The sequence below is a fragment of the Halyomorpha halys genome, unplaced genomic scaffold (assembly GCF_000696795.3).
Source record: "Halyomorpha halys isolate HHAL.00 unplaced genomic scaffold, Hhal_1.1 Scaffold658.1, whole genome shotgun sequence".
NCBI classification, from domain to species: Eukaryota; Metazoa; Arthropoda; class Insecta; order Hemiptera; family Pentatomidae; genus Halyomorpha; species Halyomorpha halys.
The window spans coordinates 752163-778178 of NW_027110302.1; positions in this window are offsets into that span (position 1 = coordinate 752163).

The following is a 26016-nucleotide window of genomic DNA, read 5'->3' on the forward strand; positions in this document are numbered from 1 at the left end:
ATTTTCTTTAATTTGTTATTTACATTAATTTCATGTTCAATTTGTTATATTATTTCATATTTCAGTTGTTTTGTATCTTTTCTAGCCCTGACGAAGCCATGCAAAGTGGGGCCAAACTTTGGCTCATAATAAATAGTTTAATTAGGTACTATTTGAGTTATTTTGACATATATTACATAATTTTTATCCGTGCGTTTATTTTGATACATTATTTTAGCTGTTTGTATTTTTTTTAACCTGACAAAGTCCAGCAAAGTTGGGCGAAACGTCGGTTCAGGAAGTTTATTTGCTATTAGAGTTACTTTAATTGGATCCCGACCATCTCTCCTTTAATAAGGTAAATTAAAGAATGTTATAAATGATAGAATTCTTCATGAATTTAGATAACTGCACTTCCAGTCCAATTATTGAATTTTTACATGTTACAGAAGATAAAACTTAGTTTTACCATTCTAAAATGAGAATAAATATACATTAAATTAATTTCATATATTTGTAATACACAAATCTAGCCTGATAAGCCTTTTAGTTGTAATAATTACATGTAACGATAGTTCAATTAATCTTCTGATTGCTTCATACAATTAAATAATTTGATGAGGTATTTAGGCACTTTTACTTTTACTAAACTTTCTCTTATTTCAAGATTATAATTAACTTTCTAATTTAATTTCGCTATTTTATACATTATCCTTCATGAGCTATCGCAGCGTATCCTTTTTTTTTACTGTCACATAATTTTATAAACTTTAAATCAAATTATGAGCTTGTATAATATAATTTGTTTAAGAGACATGATCAATGGAAAAGTCAGTGAAACGAGAGATGGACCTGATTTTTTGTGTAGGGATTATCGAGAATATTTTGAAATTTTCATTCTGCCTTTTATTTCATTTTTATAGGCAAATAACAAAATAAAGGGCGAACAAGCTATTTTTTTAAAAAAAGAATCGAAAGAGCTATTACACAAGATCCTTAGTGTTCGATGTCTCATTTACAAAGGAGTGTCAGTCGAACTCATAATGAAGGGGTCTTTATGATTTTTTTTTTTACCCCCTCTGTTTCTTCTTTTTGTAAGACGTAACATTTCTAATTCTGTTTGCTTCTACTATGATCAAATTACATTTTAATGAGTTTCTGTGCCAACTGCATTGGCCTGCTGCACATACACCATACTATGACTAGTTGGACAATTGCTTATTATTCTTATATATCATAGGCATATTAGTAGTATAAGATTTTTTTTTTTTTTGTTCGAATATCGTACATAATAAAAGTATATAATAATCTAGTATATATAATAGTATAATAGTATATATATATATAAGTAAAATAATCGTATATAATAAAAGAACGAAATATCTTTTTCAATATTTTAATTTTTTTTTTGTGATATCATTTTTGTTTTCTTTCTATTGTTTTTCTAAATATACACTTAATTCTCTTTCAGTATAATAGATATTAAAAGTTTTAAATGTAGAAAAAATACATACACATAAAAATCCTACATGGCCATGGACAATTATATTCCATTAAAATCTAAAAAAATACTCAACATACTTATATAAAAAAATATTTATTTATTTAATGTAATTTACAGCTGTAGAAAATAATAAAGTAAATATGTAGAATGTTTCATTTACACTTGAAAATTTTGGGACCACCCATTGGTGGTACTTCAAGCATTAATTTAAATTAGAAGGTCCCGTGGCCATTTTATATAAGGTAAAAAAATACATTTGAATAAAATTAATAAATATATAAGTTATAATTATAGAAAGTTATAAACATTTTAGAATAAATAAAAAAATAACAAATATAAAAAGTGATAGATAAAAGTATGAAATATATTTTTAAACAGTAGTCAATATAAATAACTAATATAATTATTACTAACAGAAAATGGAGTTAACTCTATTAAATATATCTTTAAAAAAATAATATTAAACATGAAAAATAAATTAGTCTATTCTACGATTCATGATATGAAAATATTCAAAATTTTTAATCTCTTTATTTTTCTTAATTACAATTTTTTTTAATACCATTATTGTTTTCTTTCTATTTTACATTTAATTATCTCTCATTATAATAAATAGTAAATGTTTTAAATATAGAAAAATTATTTACACATAACAATCCTACATGTCCATGGGCAATTATATTCCATTAAAATCTAAAATATTACTGAGCATACATGCATAAAACAAATTAAATACATTTTAATAAATTGTCTAGTAATTGTAATAGTTATAGTAACTTAAGAATTAATTTTTTTTTTAGTAACTTAATTAAATTTCATAAAAAAATAAGCTATAATATTTTTTAAGTTTTGAAACTAAAAATCGTACTGCGCCTGCGCAGTATAATGGGAGTTCTTACTCGTGTTGTAAAACATTTATTTGTTTCCAGATGTAATTCTTCTACGGCTTTCAACTACATTATATTTAATTCAATAATTTCACTCTAATAACAGAACATTATTATAAGTATCTAATAATAAACTCTACTAAAGTATTAGCCGCGTATAGTGACACTGTTGGAACCAGCAGGGCTGATCCATATTCATGTACAACACAGCCTACATGCTCCGTCAGCCTGAGGTCAGTGTCACAGACCCAAATTGCTTCCTAGTTCTTGGTCAAGGCCCAGGCGAGGTCGAAGCCTTGCAATGGTAATCATATCATGGCATTACCGATCCGGGAATAAGGTGACCTGATCTAATGCTTATATTTAATACCTTGCTGCAAAATTATTTTCTAAGGCAGAGGTTCCCAATCTTTTTTCGGTTTGCGGCTCCATAAATAATTGGTTTTTTTTTCGCCGGGCCCTTTATACATCTTATTTCTATTTAAATTTTGGACTTTCTTAAAAAATTGGAAAACTTTCCTTTTTAAAAGCGATTACCCATTTAACAGCGAAAAATTAAAAACAGATACTTCCTATTTTCCTTGGGATAAAATATCTTATTTCATATGTTTTGGTAATATCTATATTAATACTGGACAACCACTATGTGGTTAGGTCAGTTGAAAAATAAATTAAATATGAATTTTAAATTCAAAAACAATGGATGGGCTCAACACAACTTCTCAAATCTTGGAATAAAATAGGATATGGTGACCCTCATTACTTGTTCAACGTTAATTTTCCAGAGATAATTACGTTTTATTACCACGACCACCGAAAACCCAGCTTCGCACAAATATAGGATGTTGCAAATGGAATTGATATTAGTAGAGCTATATCACAAAGCAGTGGAAATTTCTCTTTTACCGATATCCAAATATCAGAAAGTTCCATGCTATCAAAGTTTAACTTTAAAGTATTATCCTAAGACAAGTCAATAAGAGATTCTTCTTCTAAAGACGTAAATTCTGATGGAGCCTTGGCTCTAAATGGGTCTTGAATCCATGTAAATTTATCATTATCTGCTTCAAAGTATTTTTAGAACTTTTTTAAAGCTGTGATAGGTGATAAAAAAAATAGATTTTATATTGCAAGACAAATTAATTTCATTGGAGGTTACAAACTGGCGAAACAAGGGAAAACAATCACTGATACAATATTCCTTAATTTTTATTTTTCATTGCTGTAATTTTTTTTAGTAATTAAATATTTCGTGGAGCCTTTAAGACGCGGCACACACTTTGGGAATCACTGTTCTCAGGTATTTAAACCAATTTTCTATAATATTTGAAGTATGAGCTATAAGAAAGGGGACCAGACCTTTTTTACTAGTTTTTAATTCTTTAACTCACTGCCTTTGTAAGAACAACTAAACAAATTTTCTTGATAAGATACTATGAATCTATTTTCGAAATAAAAAGAATTACCACTTCATTAATTGACGAATAATATAGATAATCAATATCTTGTTAGTAATTTTATTTTATTTTATTTATTTTTTAAAAACATTTTTGAAATAATGCATCCTGCCACACTCAAGGGCAATAAGTATTAGGGGTGTAAGTACACAATCATAAAGTATATACACATAAAATAAAAATAAAAAGTAAATAAATAACAATATTAATAAATTAAAATAATTAAATATAAACAGAATAAATAAAAATAAAATTATATATACACATCATAAAGCAACATAGACAGATAAATGAGTTAAATAATATGAAATAAGAAAACAACTGAGGTAAATAAAGTAAATAAAATCTATTTTTAAAAAATAATGTAAATGAAATCTAATAAAATAGATAAAATTTCTATTTGAATCCAGTGCAAATGTAAAACTCCGACACGGTCAGTCAGAAAGACATGCATAATTCAAAAGCCAAACTTAGCTAAAATAGCTAGTTTGGCCATTATTTTGGTATTTGCCTATAAAAATGAAATGAAACGCAGGATTTGAATGAAGATTTAAAAATTTAAAATAGTCAATGATCTCTTTATTAATCCAAGAGACTGGTGAGATCGAAAAATAGAAAATTCAAACCTTATTCATCCAAGAATGGTTTCGTTATACGATACTCGTAAAATTTACACACATATCAGTAAAGAACACATCGACTGAATAAAATCCAATATCTATATTTCCTGATCCCACATTTGGGATTTGTAACTCAATTCGGATTCTTGACTCCTTACCTCGTGCCAGATTCCTCAACACCTGGATCACCGCATCCATCGGGAAAACCCCGGGTGAAAGAGGAAAAGAGATAACCGGTTCACAGAATACCCTGCTGTGAATCACCTTCCGTGGGCCGTAGAAAGTCGCTTCTACAAGTGGGCTGGTCAACAACTTAGGGAACTGTCGATAGGAATTTATTACGGGAATTTCTAATTACATCGAAGATACTACGTGGATTTACTGGTTTTCTAATCCCATTATGATAGCTGATACCTTAGCAACCTCGCAACTGACGCCAGATCGAATCTGGGAGGAGGGCGTTGACTTTTCTTTGTGGCGGTCGCACAGATTGAGACCCCTACTTCGATTAAAATAAGTTGGTTACCTTTAGAAGCTCCCAAAGTTTGAAATTATCCTCATAGATTTCTTCTGGGAATTTATTGGATGTTTATAATATTTATTTATAATTTGTAAATATATATGAAAAACGTTCTTTGATCATTATTTCAATTAACATAAAGATTTGTTAAAAAATATTTTGTCTTTTTTTTTATTATTATTATTACATTTGAAATTTTGTAATCTATTATAAGGCCTATCTGGACATACGGAGTTGAGCTTTGGGACTCCACTAAACCATCAAATTCTTCCAGAATCCAATCCTTACAGTCCAAAATCCTTCGTAACATCCTTAATGCTCCTTACTTCGTCACAAATCACGTCATCCATCAGGACCTCAATGTTCCATATGTTGCCGATTTGGCCAGAACCAGATAATAACCAGATAACCAAATATAACCCAAATCCACTTGTTTCTAACCTGGCTTCTCCTTCATTACCTAATAATCCTTCTAAGCGTCTGAAAAGAAGATGACCTCGAGGTCTTCTCCTCTAGAAATGTTATTGGAGTTCTATCAGTGTGTAGATTCTCCACATGTTTGTATCATGTCACTATGTCACCTACAGCAAATTTACTTGTTGTATATATGTGTATACAGTTGTAAATAACAATAAATAATTCATTAAAAAAAGAGTCAGCCCTGTGGGTTAGGGATCCACCTAGCCTCATAAAATTCGTATCTTTAATACCGCAAAGTACTGCACATTTGACCCTCTATGGGTTATAGCAGTGTCCCAAAGTGTACGCCGCGGTTTCCCGGGGCGCCGCGAAGTATCAGTTAAACAGTTCGGCTTTTCTTGGAATTTACAATCCTTGAATTTTTGCGCCAAAAATGCTAACGAAATTCCAAGAATTTAGTAACTTTCCAGTCTTTCATTGTTTCCTCAATTTTCATTTATCATTTGAAACGGCTAGTGCGCAAGCACAGCTTCCCCACCCATGCTTTATTCACTAAATAGTACGTAAAGAGTAAGTATCTGTTTTTGATTTTTCGCTGTTAAATGGGTAATCGCTTTTAAAAAGGAAAGTTTTTCAATTTTTTAAGAAAACCAAAAATTTAGGAAAAAAAAATCTGATGTATTAATGGCACCACGAAAAAAAACGAGTTTTTAGGGAGCTGTTAATTAAAAAAGATTGGTAACCTATGGGTTATAGTGATACTCATTTATTTTTTTAATAATATTTTAAAAATTTTCATTGGTAGATATTGCTGATACGTTAAGATATTTTTCTTCATTGTAGGAAAATAGTTTTTTCTTTCGTATATGATTATGAATATTTGTTTTTTGCGTTTCAGTCTTCCATTGCAATTTTTCTTCTTTTTTTTTGTTTATATATTTACACATCAGGTTGACATCTCGTCAAAATTATTCCTAAGCGGTTTATTCTCGCTTTTCCCAGAAGCATGATTCGTCACAATTTTTTCGCGACTCAGCCGCATCTTAGAAACAGGAAGCATTTTCCGAATCAAAACAACAACAGTGAAAAAATAACATAATATCAGGAATGCACAGAGGGTTACGCTCTGTCAAATGTCGCGTCACAATTGCCTCCAATCTGTTTGCTTTCTCTTGAGGCTTGGGTGTCCTTCCAGTCTAGAAATACCAAATTTCTGCTCTGATACTTCCTACTACTTTCCTAGCATTTGGAAAGTTTGCGTTTGAGTAGGGAATATCTGAAATACTTATCTCATTTTTAAGTTATTTTTGAATTTTACAGCTTTTTAGTATTTCTGTATTAGGAGGGAACAATTATTCAGTATTTTTAATTTAATTTATTCTAACTTAAATTATTATTGTTTAATAATTTATTTTACTTATTGATAAATATTATTTTCTGACACAATCTTGGACTATAAGTAATAGAGATAAACGATCTCATTCATAACAAAATTAAAAAATAAATAAATAAATGAAAAAATAAATCTAAATAAATAAAATTTCTGTATGTATATAAAAAGAGATATAAGTAAAATGAACATGATAAAACTAGGTACATAAAGAAATAAGTATATAATAAAATAATTAAAATTTTGAACTAATATAACAATAAAACAAACACAAATCACGTACACACTATAATGTACAATATTTAAACTCTTGACCTGTTAGTACAAGAGCCGTGAAGAAAGAAGGCAGTTCTTTTACCCCCTTTTTATTACTATAATGAAAACTATATATAATTACTAGTCAAAATTGATGAGTCTGCCAAGCATAGGTCGGGAGAATAAGAAATGGCGGTCCAAACGTTAAACAAAAATTAATTTTTCATTCGGAGCTCTATATTTTTAAAACTACTAAGAACTCTAGAAAACCTAATAGGACATCATTTAAAGTAGAGTAAATGTGCTAAAACATGAGAGCTAATAGAGCTATTTACGTTCAATAGTTCCTGAGATATAGCTTTTTAAAAAGCAACATTTCATAAACAATGGAATGAAAAATCAGTAATTAGTTAATTTATTTTATCTCAAAAACCCCTTGAGGTACAGATGTCTATTAGCACTCGAATTAAAGCTAGTTTAATTTATTATAAAGTAGTTTATTACACTTATCACGCTAAAATAAATTGTTGGAGTTCTATCAATGGGTAGATTCTCCACATGTTTTTATCATGTCATAATATCGCTTACAGCAAATTTACTTGATGTGTATGTATATATGTATGCAGTAGTAAATATCAATAAATAAATTATTAAAAAATTGATTTATAGGTGTTTGGACAAAAGTTCATGTGCGAATATAATCTAAGTCTCATGTAGGTAATATAATATAGAGCTCATATTTTAGCAAATTTACTCTGCTTTAAATGATGTTATCTTAGATTTTCTAGTGTTGTTGATAATTTTAAGGATATAGAGTTTCGAATGAAAAATTATTTATTTTTTAACATTAGAAACAGCCACCATTTCTTATTCCCCCTATCTATAATTGGCAGACTCATCAATTCCGACTAGTATTTATACATAGTTTTCATTATAGTAATAAAAAATTGGGCTGAGATAACTGCCTTTTTTCTCCACTGGGGTACTATGAGTATCTACGAGCTCATACTAGCTTGTACTATGAGGATCTACGAGCTTATTCAATCCTCTGCGCATGGTAGTACATCAGGGCCAGTGAAGGGTTTGTTAGTGCGTTAAACACTAAATTATTATTATTTTATTTAGCACAAATAGTTTCTCCATTATTCCACTCGGTATTTTAAAATTTGATCATAATTATTACGATTGGTTGATTTCCATCTGAAAGTAAATTATCAGTACGCTGTACGATGAAGTCCGAGGTTCAGTATTTCGTAAGAAAGTACGGTAGTTTTTTGAACAACGGTTGTGCAAGAAGTTGGTTTGCTAAAACCACAATATAATTTAATTTGCTAATAGAAACCGCAAACCTAAATTTCATTTTTGAGTACTTGAGGAAAGCTAAAGAATTAACAATACCCTTCAAAATATTTAGGTCAAAACGTTGGAATTAATAAAATGTTTTTTACTTATTTATGTTCTTCATAAATGGTTAGTAAGCCCAACCATCTTCTCCTAACATAACAATTTTAAAATTAACCATAGGTACTAAATAAGCGGCACAAGACGAATATTAACGCATTGAAGATGACATCAAATGTAATTATTTACAATAATGAGAGATAGTCGACCGTGGATAAATTATATGAGAAGATTGTTGGGGGGTGAGGTCAAAATATAACACAGATAAGATGAAAGAACTTATTTAATAGTGCCAACGTTTCGGCCGGAATTATAGCCTTCATCAGAGCTAAGAACAAAGAACATGATAACCAATAAATAAAAAAAAAATAACCAGAATGACACAAAGTAAATAATTGAACAGAATGAAATTAATAAAATTAAAGTGATGAAAGAACAGGGAAAAATAAAATGTATATGTAGGTAATTGAATAAATACAAATAACGTAATTAAGGAAATAAAATAAAAAATTTGAAGTTATATAATGCAAAGGAATATGAATATTTTAGTTTATTAATAGTTTAAAATTAAAATTATGGAAAGAAAATTGTAATTATTTATAATCTAATTATAATAATATTTCAGCTATTTTAGTTCTTGTACGACATATTATAAAACTCATAAAAAATTAGATCTTAGTTCAATACTAATAAGATAAACTATTTATATTAAACTGAGGTTCGGCTCTCCTACGAAGCTGAGTAGTCTCTAATTTATAAATAAATCATTTTTTGAATCTATCAACGTCAAAAGTAATTATGAATCATTAGTTCATGAAGGTTATACTTTCACTATTTTCTATGTGTAGAAAGTATTCTTACGTAAAAAATTCGAACGATACGTATAAAAAAAAAACTTCTATTGGATGGGATAACTGTTGTAACATTAACTCTGGAGAAATGGCAAGAAATGCCACCAGAGAAGTTTCGCAACCGTTGGGAAAACATTGGAATGCTCTTTCAACATGACTGTTGGCATACAATTAAAATGTTACATTTATGCGAAAGTACAAATGAAGAAAAATAAATAAAAATTGTGCATTGATTAAAAATAATAAAATCGCACACAACTATTTTTTAAGTTTTATTAATTTTTTTTTTAATATTCTACAAGCATGAATATTTTGAATAGTATTCTTTTATATAATTATAAATTTTTTTGAAATATTTTACTTGAATAGTACTTAAATTTACGTAATTTTTTATTATTGTAAATTATTATAAGACCAAAAAGAAACTACATATTTAGGTTTTATACAAAAAATATATAAAGAAAAAAAACATAGTAAACTAATAGAATATAAATATAAATGAATAAAATATTAAGGGAAGAAATAAATGGTCCCATAAATATATACCACCGATACGACCAAACCCTCTCTCTCTACATACATCCTTCCAGTGATGCCCCTCCAAACCCAATTCCACTAAATCTGTTTTAACGCAATCCTCCCATCTACGTTTCGGTCTACCCCTCGGACGTTTACCCGTTGGTTCAGTGTTTATTAACATTTTAGAGTTCCGCTCGTTACTAAGCCCTACAACCTTCACGCCCATCTTATACGCCGCACTGTTATAACTTGAATTATATTTACCGGGTGTAGGTCCCTTAATTCAGCGTTGTGTAATCTTTTAAATTCTCCCGTTAATTCATCCTTTTTCGGTCCGATTATTTTACGTAATATTTTATTTTCGAAAACCTTAAGACGCTGTTCATCCCTTAGTGTAAGAGGCCACGCCTCACATCCATAAAGAACTGTGAGAAGGATAATGATTCATTATCTATTATGTAGTAATAAAAATAGAAAAATTAAAAGAAGGAATGAGTGAGGACATAATCGAGGTGTAATTATATTCCATCCTACCATTCGTTGCTTTGCTCATTCTTAATTATTTATTTATATTTATATACTTTTGTTTACTTTGTTCATTTTCTTTTTTTTTTTTTTACAAATTTCTATATATATTCTTATCATACTCTACAATGTTATATATTACATTAAATTATAAATTAATTATATTATATATTAGGATAGACTAACTGGCAAGATTGAAACAAGAAGACAACTGTAGCTCTGACGAAGTGCGGCGAAACGTTGGTCAACAATAAATAGTTTTCTACAACAACAACAACAACAATTAATAGTTATCCTATTTTGATACCTTTATTGACCGCCACCCGGACTATCTTCCTACAATAAATATTTTAAAAAAATAAATACTTGGAAAAGTTAAAGAAGCAGCAGTTATTTTCTTTCGTTTTTTTTTTCAACTACTAACATCTGCTATAAATTATTTTAAAGTTAATTAAAGTTGGTTAAGAATGAACTTAAACCAAGCAAATTGAAACAGAAATAACATTTCAAGCTGTCCTGTAAATGGAAGAGAGGTCCACGCTTAAACCAGATAGAGAAAGCTTCTATGCTAAAATTAAAAATAACCAAAACAAAAATAACTTGGTATGTTAGGGAACTTTGTTTATGAACTCTGAGATCTGTGGTATCCTTAGAGCCAAAGAAATATTTTTCAGAACTAATATAAAGTTAGAAAAATAAAAATATATATATTCATGTTAGAAAAAAACCAAAAAAAAAACGCATCCTTACCCCAATATAACTAACTATATATCTTTTTAGATAGAATTTTTTCAAGTCAGTACTTTGTTTTATCATTATGAATCAACTTCTGTTATCTTAGATTGAATATAAAGAAAAAATAAGTTTTGGTATAAAGTTATAAATCTTTGAGCTATACATTTTTTTAAATATAAATTTTGAGTTACGTTCGTACTTTATAGAGGGTAAGACATCTGTGCAGCACGGTAGAAAAAAACAAAACAGTTTACCCTAATTTTTTATTATTTTAGTGAAAAATGAGTTTAATTACTAGTCAAAATAGATGTGTTTACCTAGTGTAGTTAATGGAAATAAAAATATTAAGGCTGTTTCAAAACATTAAAAAGAAAATAATTTTTCATTCGGAGCTCTATGTATTTGAAACTACAAACACACTAGAAAACTTAATCGAACATCATATAAAGTAGATTAAATTTTCTAAAATATGAGACCTAATGTTTACGTTAAATAGTTCCCGAGAAAAAAGCTTTTTAAAAAGCAATATTTCATAAAATAAACAAAAAGTAACGTAAAATCAGTAGTTGGTAATTGTATTTTGGAAAACTTTATCTCATAAATTATTAAGCGTACAGATGTATATTGGCACTCAAAGCTAGTTTAATTTTCTATAAAGTAGTTTATAACGTTTATCTTCGTAGGAGTAAGTTTTCATTATGTTTGACAAAATAAATTCACAAGTTGTTGATTCTAGTTCGGATACAAAATTAGGTTTATGCTATCTCCCCCCCCCCCCGTTCTATCACCCCAAAATAGACGCACAGACGTCACTCAGAATTCAAATAAAAGCTAGTTTGATGTACTATAAAGTAGTTTATAACTTCTTCGTAAGAGTAGATTTCATGATATTTGCCAAGATAAATTCACAAAATGTAGATTTCTAGTTGTTCAGAAAAATGTTTTTATTTATGAAAGATATATCTCAGGAGCCAAGAGACGTATAGAGATCAGCTAGCAATGAAATTAAAGCTAGTTAAATTTATTATAAAGTAGTAAATAACATTTATCTTCGAAGGAATACTAGTTTTCATGATATTTGGTAAAATAAAATTATTTCTTGTTGTATGAGCAAAATATCTTATGAAAAATTTATATTCATTTGGAAATATTATAAAACTTACAACCCTAACCTACTACTTTTAATGTTTAAGGTAGTTTTTAGGATATTGGGATATTAAAGAGCTCCGAATGAAAAATTATTTTTTTTAACGTCTTGAAACAACCACTATAATGATCTCATCAACTATGACTAGTAACTATACATAAGGGCTATTCATGGTGTTGTGTTAAATGTAAAATGTTTTACCACGTTAAATGTTATAAGTATAGGATTGTGAGCAGTCCTATTAAAGCCATGTTAAATTTTGAATGTAAAAGAGCTCCTAGCGGATTTTTTGAGCAACTGGTTTTATAACCTTTCCTTTTCCGTTTGGTTACTGTAGGCCTTGCTGATCTCCTGACTTATGAGGAAGAGAATTAAGATGAGCTAATTGACATACCCCTGTAGTATTCAATCTTAACCCATCTCCTCTGTTACCCCCAATGAAGCAGCCTTCCTCGTTCAGTCCATCCCCTTATAATACCATGTGGCAAAGGTAGGGCACTAATTAAGTATGTATATATTAATATTGTTATATCTAATTAATAAAGGAGGTAAGAAGAAAAGAAAAAGTTCATCAAAGTAATAAAAAATGGGGTGTAATAACTTTTTCCTCTTCTTGAGCTTTTGGACGGTCAAAACCTCTGTTCGAAACCCCCAGTGTATTACCAGCAAAGGTTCCTGTAAAAAGGGGAATTCGAGGAATTTTGTCTGTTTAAAATTGCACTGTATTGGAGATTTCTATGCATAGATTGTTACAATCATTGTTTTTATATCGGAAATCAATTTCCTTTTTTTTAAAATTACATACACCAAGATTGTCCAATAAGACAGATTCTTATTTTCCATTACCTCACTTTCTCCAATAGTGTTCCCGTGGAAGTGAATGCGACGATTTGTTAAGCTAAGAGTACGTTTCGATGTCGTAAGTCAGTGAAAGTAAGCTCTCTGTTTCCTGATAGCGCTTCTGCTTTCAATAGAGAAGATGAAAAAAATTTTAAATACCAAAAAAAAAAATTGGTACCAGTATATTCCAAATTTCGTATTACGTTGTCTTATTTTGAAAAGACAACATTTGTGAAAAAGAGTGTCTAATTATCATAGATAGGTTAGAATTAGATGTTTATGCTGCTTGATAGTTAACATTGATACAAGAGCCCAAGAGGAGAAAAAAGGCAGTTATCTCATCCCAATTTTTGATTACTTTAATGAAAACTATGTGTAACTAATAGTCAAAATTGATAAGTCTACTACTCCAGCAAAGAAAAACATTATTAATTTTTTTATAGTAAATTTAACAAGCTTTAATTTGAGCGCTAGCAGACATCAGTACGTCCAATGGTTTCTGAAATAAAATTTTTCATAAATTAAATTTATTGTCCGAACAACTCAAAATCAATTTATTTTAAAAAATTTCATGTAAACTATTACTCCTACGAAGATAAACATCATAAACTACTTTATAGCTCATTAAACTAGCTTTAATTTGAGTGCTAATAGACATCTGTACGTCAAATGGTTTTTTGAGATATAAATTTTTCAAAATAAATTAAGCTTTCAGTAGATTTTTAAGAAATTTTGCTTTTTAAAAAGTTATATCTCGAGAACTATAGGACGTAAATGGCTCTTTTAGGACTAATATTTCAGCAAATTTACTCTTCTTTAAATAATGTTCTCTTAGATTTTCTAGTGTTGTTGGTAGTTTTTGAGATATAGAGCTCCGAATGAAAAATCAATGTTTTTTTTAAGGTTTTAAAACAGCCGCCATTTTTTAATCCCCCTACCTATACTTGGCAGGCTCATCAGTTTTGACTAGTAATTACACATAGTTTTTATTGAAGCAATCAAAAATTGGGGTGAGATAACTGCCTTTTTTTCTTCCCGGCTCTAGTACTATACCTCAAAAGTAAGTAGTAACACTGAAAGATGAGATTGATTAGATTTTGAAAATCTCGAAACCATGACGGCAGTGTAAAGGTGCCTCTATACGTTTGCCAAGCTATGGTAAATTCGTCCATACCCAACCTGGCCAAAGGTTTATTTGGACTGGCTGTTACAAGTTGGTTCAAATTTGTGGCCAAAAGAGTGCTTGTGCTGTATCCATAGGTTTGTGTTCATTTAGAATTGTTTTTAACCTGACAACTGACCAATGGTTGTGCTTAAACTAATTACAGAATTTCTCTAACCTTGGGATTCTATAATTAACTCAAGATTGTATATGGGCCGCCCGTAGCTCAGTGGTTAAGACACAATCTTACCAATTTGATGTCTATTGGCGGTGCCGGGCTGGGACGTTGACTTTTTTCATTGAGTGGCGGTCCCACAAAATGAAGAACTTTGACCCCCCAACCATGGTTAGGCAGTATAGGACTCCAATGGGAGTTTTGGCAAAAAAAAAAAAAAAAAAATTGTATATTCCCCCCCCCCCCCGACAAACTTCTTCAAGCATTAATCTACGGTCAACTATCTACACCTCAATATTCTAGTGTAAATACATTTCTTTAAATCTTGTTAATTAACAGTTAATTTTGGATATAAAACAGTATTTCTAAAGACATTATATGTCTGGGTAAGCAGAGTTGGGCAACTATGAAACTAATAACTAAAATTGCCATGGATACGATATTTATTTATCAATGGTTCATTCATGAATAAGGGCCGTATCCATGGCAATTTTAGCTATAGCTAATTTCTTCCCGTCTCTGTGGGTAATTAATTTAGCAAGTTTCCGATAATAAATTCTAGAACGAAGGTTGAATTTATAGGTTATGTAGTACTATTTATAAGAATTTTTATCACCTACAACATACTTAGCTGATATTTAAGTTTTGTTTCATTTAGCCTATCTTTATTTTGGTCCTTTTTAAAAATGAAAATCGTGTAAATCGAACGTAATAAAAGCCGGCAAAAGTCAAATAATAAATCAAGCGTATGCATACCTTTGTCGATTCCTTTGTTTACCAAACATATGTACAACGGTTTTTTTTTAAATTAAAAACTAGCCATTCAAATCCAATAGTTCTTCCTCTTCTATTCCTGATAATCCTCCAGGTGCCTGAAAAGAATTTGGCTTTGAGACCTTCTAATGTAGAAATTCTATTAATAGTTAAGTTTATCGAGCAATCTTTGCATATTGTTATTGTAATATTATTATCACAGTTACTTGTATGTTTAGCTTGAATACTGCTGTAAATTAAAAGAAATAAATGAATCGAAAGAAATGTAGCTATACAGTGTTATAAAACTAAGATCGCTTCTTCTGTATTAGTTTGTTGGTACTTGTAAAATAAATAAATAAAAGAATTACTAACGCAGTACTACAGTCAGCTGGTTTAGATCACGAATTTATATTTATCAATTCTAACTCTATTACAATATTATTATACTAATCACTAACCAAATAATATCAAGTTGCAGATTGTATAATATTGCAATGATGTTAATGCAAATTGAAAAGTACATTGTTTATCTATTCACAATAGATTATTTACACAAGTGTCTAGAATTTAGCATTTATTCCATCATCAGTCTGTAAAAATCATCACAACAGGAAACAGGTGTTTATATTTAATTATGCAAAATCTTTATCGTTCAAACTTCCACAGAGGAAGTCACATTACCTCATACATACCACTTAATAAAAACTATTAATTAGTGCTCTGCGCAGTCTCTTTCGGAGGGTTTTAATAAAAATTTTGTTAGTTTCCAAATAAATGAAATATATAGTTAAGGCGAAGTTTTATGATCGTGAAATATTTCGAATTACTCTTTTCGACGTTTTGGGACAAAATAACCAAGTCTCACAAAATAGTATGGGAACAGTCTGAGTCAAAAACGAAAAGTTGAAAAAATTTAACTCACGTATTTTAGACGGATATATACCTAGAGTGTAATAAAAACTCATTCAATAAAAATAACTGACCTCATGTGAATCCTTTAAGAATCGATTTATCACCTTTTTTTCGATATTTTCAAAATCAGCTCAAGAGATTTTGATTATACTTAGTTCTTTCACAATTAAATTGTATTTAATATCAGACATGTTATATCCTCATTATAATAGTCTGACAGGGTTAAATGAAGATTTTTTCAAAAATGCTTCCTCTAAAGTACTTTTAATTTTTTTTTATTTGAAATAATTTACTATCTCATGTTTTTAATTATAATGAAAAATGAATAAATACAAACTATGAAAGAAATTGACAATTAACATAAGAGGAAACATATTTCTTTCAGGTTGGAAATAAATTTTCGGAAATAAGAGTAATATTGACTTGTTAGAAACGAGTGAAAGGCCAAATACTGTAGAAATAATATTGGGTAACATATAAAGTCGTAGTAAGATGAAAAGAAGAAAGAATACTTAGTTAACCCTGTGTATAAATGTATAAGCCTTTTAAATGATTGACTAACTCCACAAATTCCTATTATTTTACACTTACATTATGACAATTTAGTATTAAATAAATGGTACAGAGCAGAATTTAAAGTTTAGTGAGCTATCATATTTTTTTTTATTTATATCATGCTTTAGGAACGAAAAATATTACAAAAAGTACTTTTAAGAAAACTATTGAAATTTGAATAGTTCAATCAGTCAATTTGAAAGGTTATTTTGAAAATTAGGATGAAAAAGTATAGCCACAGGGAATAAAAATATCTGTTCTGAAACGAGCGAGGACTAACTTCAACTTAAATTAATCAAAGTTGAAATTATATTGTAATTTACAGTATATTGTAACTGCAATGATTGTAAACATTAATTCAATTAAGTCTGGCTTTTGAATGATGACTGTGTGGAGGCATTATATTTGCTCTAGATTTAAATACAGATTTTATTTACTTTATTAAATTTTATTTACCTCAGTTGTTTTCTTATTTTCTATTATTCGTTTCACTGTCTCTATAACTCAGTTATCTCCTATGTTTCTTTATTAGTTTTATTTATTTATTACTTTATTATTTTTAATATTCTAATATTTATTATATAGGGGAATTGATAAAATTAAATAAGGGTTGTAAAATAGAAGGGAAAGAAAAAAAGGAGTAAATTGAAATGCTTGTATTTAGTTTGTAGAATGGTATTAATTGTAAAAGAATACTGTGGAAAAAAAATGTTATCTTTCTATTATATTATATCATATATCATATATCATTAAAAAAAAGTAATTTATATATGTCCGATCACGGATTGATCAGTATGCTGTGTAATGTGGCAACCCGATGTATTTGGGCAGCATGAATGAATACATTTCTTTCTCTCATGTATAATTTTATTTTTATCCATTTTAGTTAATACTTAATTATTTTTTATATTTTTATTATTTATTTACTTTTTATTTTTAGTTAATATGTAGGGATGGTTCAATAGGTATTTATATCTGTATTATCTATTGGCCTTGAGAGAGTATTACTCCAATGAAGGTTAAAAAGAATAGAATATAAGTATATTTACATAAATCTGATATTTTCAGCATACATTTAGAATGAGCCATATTTAGGAGAAAAAAAAATTCAGCGATACCTCAGGAATTAATAGACGTATAGATTTAATATCACTCAATATGAAGCTCGCTAAATACACGATAAGCAGCTTATAATAAAAATAAAGAGTTAATGTTTCCATGATATTTGCCAAAATAAGCTCATAAATGATTACTCGTAGTTTGAAAAGAGTTGAGTGTAATGAGTTTTATTGGGGCTCAATTTGAAGCTTGTTTGATGCACTACAAAAAAGTTTATGTTTATTCTCTTATTATTATAATAAATTATTTTTTCTCATTAAAAAAAAAAATTTTTTTTTTAAAACTATCTCAGTAATTGTTTAACGAAAATACTACATCAGAGCTCATATTTAAGCTCGTCAAATTCACTATTAATTAGTTTATAATGATATATCAGTTACTTGTAATATTTTAGGGATTTTCGGCTAAAAATCTAATAAAAAAAATATATAGCTACCATTTCGAAACATTTGCTGGAATGAACGTTCTAACATTGTTTTCTAAACATTTTTACATAAGAATCTATTCTAAGAAATTAATTTTCACTTATTTCTAAATAAAGCTAAAATTTAGGCTATTTTTACTGGACTAAAAATAAACGATTCAATTAGTTTCGCCGTGGGGTTATGCACTAGTAAATCATAGTCCATGATAATAGACTCCTGAACAAAGGAAGTCCTTTGATATCTGATGGCCTTAGGAAGTCCTCCAGAGGAGAGGTTGTCGCCTCGCCTAAATATCGTGTATTAAGTGAGCCAGAGAACCAAAACGCATTCCATTTCTTTGGTGGTTGTTATTAACAATTAAACTTTTTCACACTTGAATTAAGAAGGAACGTTTTGTGTTCCAGAAATAAAGAAAGGCTGTGAAAATGATGATCTTAATATTATATTTTATTTACAAAAAATAGATATCAATTTTTTATATTTTGGAAGTATAAATTATTACCTTTATTCTAAAGCAGAAGTGGGTACACAAGGGTACACGTTTTATATATTTCAAATACAGGCTAAGATAAAAAATTCAGTTTTTTTTAATGTAATTGAAATATCATAAAACTTAAAAAATAAAAGTCATAAAAAAAAAAAAATGTGTTAAAAATTTGGTATTACTAGGAGGGTACCCTCCATCTGTTCACGAAGAAACCATCAATAATTGAACTATAATTTATTATATGGAGATCACTGCCAAATGTAAGTAAAATAAAATATAACTCAGAGATCTTATGTAAAATAAAATGTTACACGGTGACAACTAAAAACTAAATAGATAGAGAGGAAATTCAAACATAACAAAATAAAATTTAAAAAAAAATCAAATACAACTTAAATATATTTATTAATAAAAGTATAATAACATCTAAAGGAAATCTTTGGCCATTTTCTTCGTTTGAAATTTGCGTTTGGTTCTGACAAAATTCTATCAACTTTGTAGGGTGTTTTGACTTTACAAACATCATTGTGGAGGACGAAAATTTAAAGCATTGTGTTGTACTAAAAATCTAAAATAAACGACAAACATCTTTCTTTGAGTTCGTATATTTTGATTTAAACTTACACTTCCAATTTATATCAATACTCACCCATCCCGTAGAGTGTAATAATTCGAACTAGCCTTGTCACTGAATACATATAATTATTATGAATACATATGTATGTAATAATAGTCGTTATTTATTCTAGGACTAGTACCTTTTAAATAATATTACAGATATAAACAAGAGATATTAGTGCCTTAGACCATGGTACAAAATTTAAAAAAAAAATAGACATGAACTTATCGATCATCGTAAAATATAACTAAAATAATAAATTGGAGAAGAAGAAACAAATTAGTTTATAGAAATAGTTAACAGAATATATAAAATGAAAAAAAGAAAAAAAAAACACAGATAAAACAAACTGTGGCTAACTATAACATTATAAAACACAAGATGAACTAAAAATAGTTAACAAAAATAAACAAGTATTGTTTATTTACATATTTAGTTTAAAATAAAAATAGATATTATTAAATAGGTAAAAAAAACAATAATAAATAAATAAGAAGGAAAGAAAAATAAATAAATAAATCCTCTAACAAATCATAAATCTTAAGGTATATTCTAGGGCTTTAAGGTTTTTGAAAATAAAGTATTACGCAAAATATTCGGACCGAAAAAAGATGAATTAACGGGAGACTTTAGAAGACTACACAACGCTGATTTGAGGGACCTACACCCGGTAAATATAATTCAGGTTATAGCATTGCGGCGTATAAGATGGGCATGTAAGGTTGTAGGGCTTAGTAATGAGCGGATCCCTAAAATGATAATAAACACTGAACCAACGGGTAAACGTCCGAGAGATAGACCGAAACGTAGATAGGAGGATTGCGTTAAAACAGATTTATTAGAATTAGGTTTGGAGGGGCATCACTGGAAGGATGCATGCAGAGAGCGTTTGGTGGTATTGGCATCGAACCTTTGCGTCGTTAGACCTTTATTATTATTATTATAAGGTATATTCTAATATCAATTAAAGTTAATAAACTATTGTATGAGCATACATAGATATCTACAAATTCGATATAGATATTGAGAACATTTAATAATATTTATGTTACGTTGCATTTTTTTTTCTATCAATTTACGTGTTTGTTTAAAACTTTTATTGTTATTTTTCGAGAATTGGATAGGTGGTAGGGGATTAAATATACAGGATTTGGAGGTGGGAAGAGTATTAGAGCCACGAATATTGGAAGATCTGCTAATGGCTGAGCTTTGATGGGCAGTTATATATAAGTTTGAAGCCCGTGAACATACAGCAAATGCTTTTATGAAAAAAAAAATTGATACTTTAATTTAAAAATTATATATATAAGATAGCAGCATAGATATTGAGGCATGGAAATTCCTCGACTAATCATGTTTTTCATGTGATTGAACCAACAATGAATGGAATTAATGGAAGAAAATACTACCAACGTATTTTACAACTGAGTGATTAACTAAATTATTTATTCCATTATAAACACTTTAAAATATTCCATTGACATAATGCGATTATGGAACATGATACGCTATTACGACTTTTATTCCCCACATTCCAAATCAAATCGGATATGCTCGATTATGTCACGATATCTCTGATCTACGACAAAATTGCAATGCGTTCTTTTTAGATTACACAAGCCAAATGCACTAAGTTACATAAAAGTCATAGTAAGAAGGAATGCTTTTATAACATCGATCGCTTCCAGCATGTACACTATACTTCCAAACATAGGAGATGTAGGTATATGTTAGTTAACACGTTACATTATAGTTTGACGTTCCTGCACTGACATGTACAGGTATGCGGTAGTAGTTACCTGATTACCTGAAACTACTTGAACTAAAAGTAAATGTATTCCTAATGAGTAGATAATACATATGATCAGATGAGAGGGGGTCAGGTCAGTGAGGAATAAAAATAAGTAAAAACTTTAAAAAAATATATAATAAAAAAAAATATAAATTTATACAAGATAAACAGAGCAATAACTAAAAAAAAAGTAATTAATCCTTTTGTTTTGTATAACTTTATATTTTATTTCTTACATTCTAGCATTTTATTTACATATTTCATTAGTGAGAGACAAAGTATTTAATTCTCTTTCTTTTATTTCCATAACTATAATTAAAAATAATTGTTATTAAATAAAATAAATTATTCATATCTTTTTATTCCTTTTGGATTATATAACTTTATATTTTATTTTCTTAATCTTGTTATTTTTCTTGCACATTTAGTTATCTGCATATACGTTTTATTTCCCACTTTTTTCATCTCTTTATTTTAAATAATTTTCATTTTGTACATATATTCACTAACTAGATTTTCATACGCATTTTATTATTTTTAATGAATTGTTAATAGTTAACCGTAGACTGACATGATAGACTGAGGAGAAGATGGTCGGGGGTGAAGTCAGCAAATAAACACAGATAAATAAACACTTTCTTCTTCCTTTTTTTTTTTTTGTGCCAACGTTTCGACCTGAATTTCAGATCTTCATCCGGGGTTCTGGTGTTGTGGCGTGTATATGAATGGTTGTTATCACGTCGTAGGCTCCGTGTTACTGGATTCATAATGAGCTGTTAATAGTTCTCCATAGATTAATTAACCAGTCACGATGCCAGAAGCCCAGATGAAGACCTTAAAGTCAGGTAGAAACTTCGGCACATATAAATAGGTTTTTGTTTATTTGCAGACCATACCCCAATTTTTCTCATTCTCGCATTTTTTATTTGTTCTTTACTCTTACTTAATTTTATTATTAATTTCCTTACACAGCCTTTATCTTCTTTTTTATTCTTAGCCCTGATGAAGGCTTGAAATTCTGGCCGACACGTTGGCACTAATAAATTAGTTTTTACTTATTTGTATTCTTCACTGACCATACCCCCAATTATCTTCTCCTCATATTAATGTATTCCGTGCAAGCTGTCATATAATCACATATTTGGTAGCTATCTGGGTGTACACCTGTGACCCTTACCGGGGAAATTAGATGTCATTATGTTTAGAACATATGTATGAGGACAGTGGCCAATCATCCTAGGTATACCAGAATTTTAATTAACCAGTCCAAATTACAGCTCCCAACAATTAAATAGTACACGTACTTACTACAAAACATATACTCTCTTACTCCCATTTCCGACTACCCGTTCATACACAAAATAGGCTAATGCGGTATAACATTGCTAATCCGATACACCCTCCAACGTACCAAACATATACTAATAGGCCAGTTACTCCCAAAGTGGGAGAAAATCATTTCAAAGTGGGAGAAAATCATTTCATCAAAAATCATTAAAAAAAAAAAGAAGCAAAAAAGAGTGTTCTTCCGGACATAATCATAGCACAAATACACAGAAAAAAAATTCAGAAGAATAGCCCAGAATTTTTTTTTTCTTATGCATGCAACTACACATGAGATAAATATAACTTGTTACAATGAATTCATAGTTCATGGACTGACATCGTAGAAGAAATATTGAGGTTAGAAGCACTGAGGCAATCCTTGTTCCCCGTTCTGATAGTGACACTTTGTAGGAGAGTGGCACAACATATTCTTCTTAAAAGTAAAACTGAAGGAAATAAAATGGGGAGTTTTTTTCCACCCTCCAGGAACTTAGGTTCATGCTGAAGGCAATAGGAATTTTCACCTTTGAAATATAAACTGAAACAGAAGGCGGCTGGTGGTTGGCTCGTACTCCTCTGCAATGGCAATTTGTCCTTCACCATAAGGACTGCCTTTTTTCCTTCACTTTTCCAGGCAGGTTATCCCCTCTATAGAAGAGTTAACCATAATGCATAATGGTATAATGTTATTCCTTCCTCCATGGCACCAGACATCTGACAGACCAAATTTTAGGAATAATTATTGTTCGGGAATATTGTCTTGAGTTCAAATAAAATTTTATCATATAAACATTTTAAATAGATTAACATAATATTTAATATAACATAATTAAAATAAAACATTTATTAAGATTTAATAAAGGATTTGTTTCCTAGTGATCGTTAGTGAGTTGCTGAAGCGTGTCTTTTAATTACCAGGAAAAACTTGTACCATGCTTTCTGGAATCCCCACAAGGAAATTGGATTCCATTAAAAATAATTTTGTTTAGAAGGTTATATTTTTAGTTTTTGTTCATGGCTAATTTCACTTTTCTTTTGCACAAGAGATAAGGTATGTAGGCTGTGAGTAACGTTTGCCACGAACAGACTATTTCTTTCTCAATCATATGTGACATATCTTCTGCATTCCTAACCAAATGGGTCGTTATAACCAACACAGCGTTAGAGGTGATAAGAACAGAACTATTGAGGAATATGTCGCACTGGTCAAAATCCCGGCATTTACTTAAAAAATTAACATCAATTATAAAAACGTTTTTAGTGATCACCGTGTAATATTTTATTTTACTATCTCAGCGAGTTGAAAACTTAAAGCCTGTGAACAGTTAGAAAATCAAAGGATGCACAATATAACGTACAATGAAAATATTAAAACTAAAAGGCTCAAATCGATCTTGAGCTAATATGGAACCGGAAATGCAGAATACGGCTGAAAATGGCCGTTGTCTAACCATTTAAAAAATTAATGTGATTTCTATAGTGCTTTTACGTTAGAAGAGATAATGTCTAGATCGAAAAATAACTACAGTCTCCAAGGTAAACTCAAACTACCACCTCCAGATGATCTCTATATTATATAAAAGCGTTTTTAGTGATCACCGTGTAATATTATATTTTACATATGAGGTTAACTGATCTGCATCAGATCATCGAGACTTTAAAGGAGTTATAGAATTATACCCACTCTTTATTATTATAGCCAGATCTGGGCAAAAATTAGTTATAGTTCAAACTCATACCTAAAATTGTCATGGATACGATATTTATTTATCAATGGTTCATTCAATAATAAGGGTCGTATCCATGGCAATTATAGTATTAGTTTGAACTATAGCTAATTTTTACTCATCTCTGATTATAGCTATATTCTATAATATATTAGAAATATATAAATATAGCTATAATAGAAATATATTAGATGTCAATTATTTATTTTGTTAAATCCATAAATGTCATTGTAGTTTTTGTTATTAACTTTGCTTTTATCTTTTATTGAGAATTATTATTTTAATTTTATCTTTTTTTTTTTTTTTTTTAATTTTTTTATTTATACCATTGTATATAGTTAGGGGTATCATTTGTATGAGACTATATCTCTCCATAATCAATTATTAACAAAAATAAATAAATAAAAAATGTACCACTTACAGGAGGTAACGATCTGATATTTAAAAACATAAATAATAAACATTAAAATAAATATACAAAGAAAATACAAAAATAAAATAAGTAAATAAATTATTTTTTGTTTTGTATATAAAATATATAAGAGAAATAATAATAATGTAACGAATAATATATATAGGAGAACTACAAACTAGTTTCTAATAGATACAGCCAGGTGCGATAGAATTCTAAATACAGAACTAAAGTAATAAATCGTAGAAAAATATTCGTTAGAATTAGTTATAAATATGGTAAAGAGGTAGGTGTAAAATGGTAAGATTACTACTGAATCTAAAAACATATGAACTCAACTTGGAATGACGGCCTAGATTCCTTGGAGCACCCTAGTACAACACTGTAGTATTTTTTATAAAGGTTAGAAACGTTACTGTTGGTTTTCTAGGAAAAAAAAAAAATATGAAAAGGAATTGTTCTGAGGGCTGATTTCGGACAATGAGTAACAAAGATAATAACACTTAGTCAATGAGTAGTATTGTTATGCCACTGCCTTTGTTAGTAAAGAGTAATCAGGTTACTAATGATCGCTTACGTTTGTCGGTTGTATTGTTGTAATAGTAGTTAAAGCAATTAACACTATATATAGTAATAACTACTAAGGAAGTGCTTTGACTGGCCAAATGACATATTACAATTTTTAGCATACTTTAGAGTTAATTATTTTCCTTAAATAAAAAATAAATAGTACAAATAAATTATTCCCTAAACTTATTTATTGATTAACTTATTCATTTTAGTATTTCTTTTAAATTGTTTATTAATTTTAATTATTTTTATATATGATTGTTTGAGAGTGGTTTAGTTTATTATCAATTTACACAATTTTGATCTTTTTTTTTCTCTCTCAACTTTTATTCTTTAAAATTCTCCAACATTTCGGCCCTCAGGCCATTCTCAAGGATACAATCTACAAAACTTTTTTTGTTATTATATAACAATTATATTATTTCCTTCAACTACACACTGATTTCTTTGGCCATACCTTCAATATTGATGTCATTGCTTTTTTTAAAATCTCAAAATATCAATTTTTAATAAAAAAAAAGTTATGTAAGTAAGAAATCTATTTTTAAAAAAAAATATGAAGTTATTATGATATTATTTTAATGATTAATTTATTTTAAAGATGTGACAAGGGCAATTTTGAGATTTTAAAAAAGCAATGACAACAATATTGAAGGTATGGCCAAAGAAATCAGTGTGTAGTTGTTATATAAATGTAATTGTTATATAAAAACAAAAAACCTTTTGAAGGTTGTATCCTTGAGAATGGCCAGAGGGCCGAAACGTTGGAGAATTTTAAAGAATACTATATTTGAGAGAAAAAAAAGGATCAAAATTGTGTAAATTGATAATAAATTATTTATTCATTTTAGTATTTCTTTTAACTTATTTATTCATTTTAGTATTTCTTTTAACTTATTTATTCATTTTAGTATTTCTTTTAACTTATT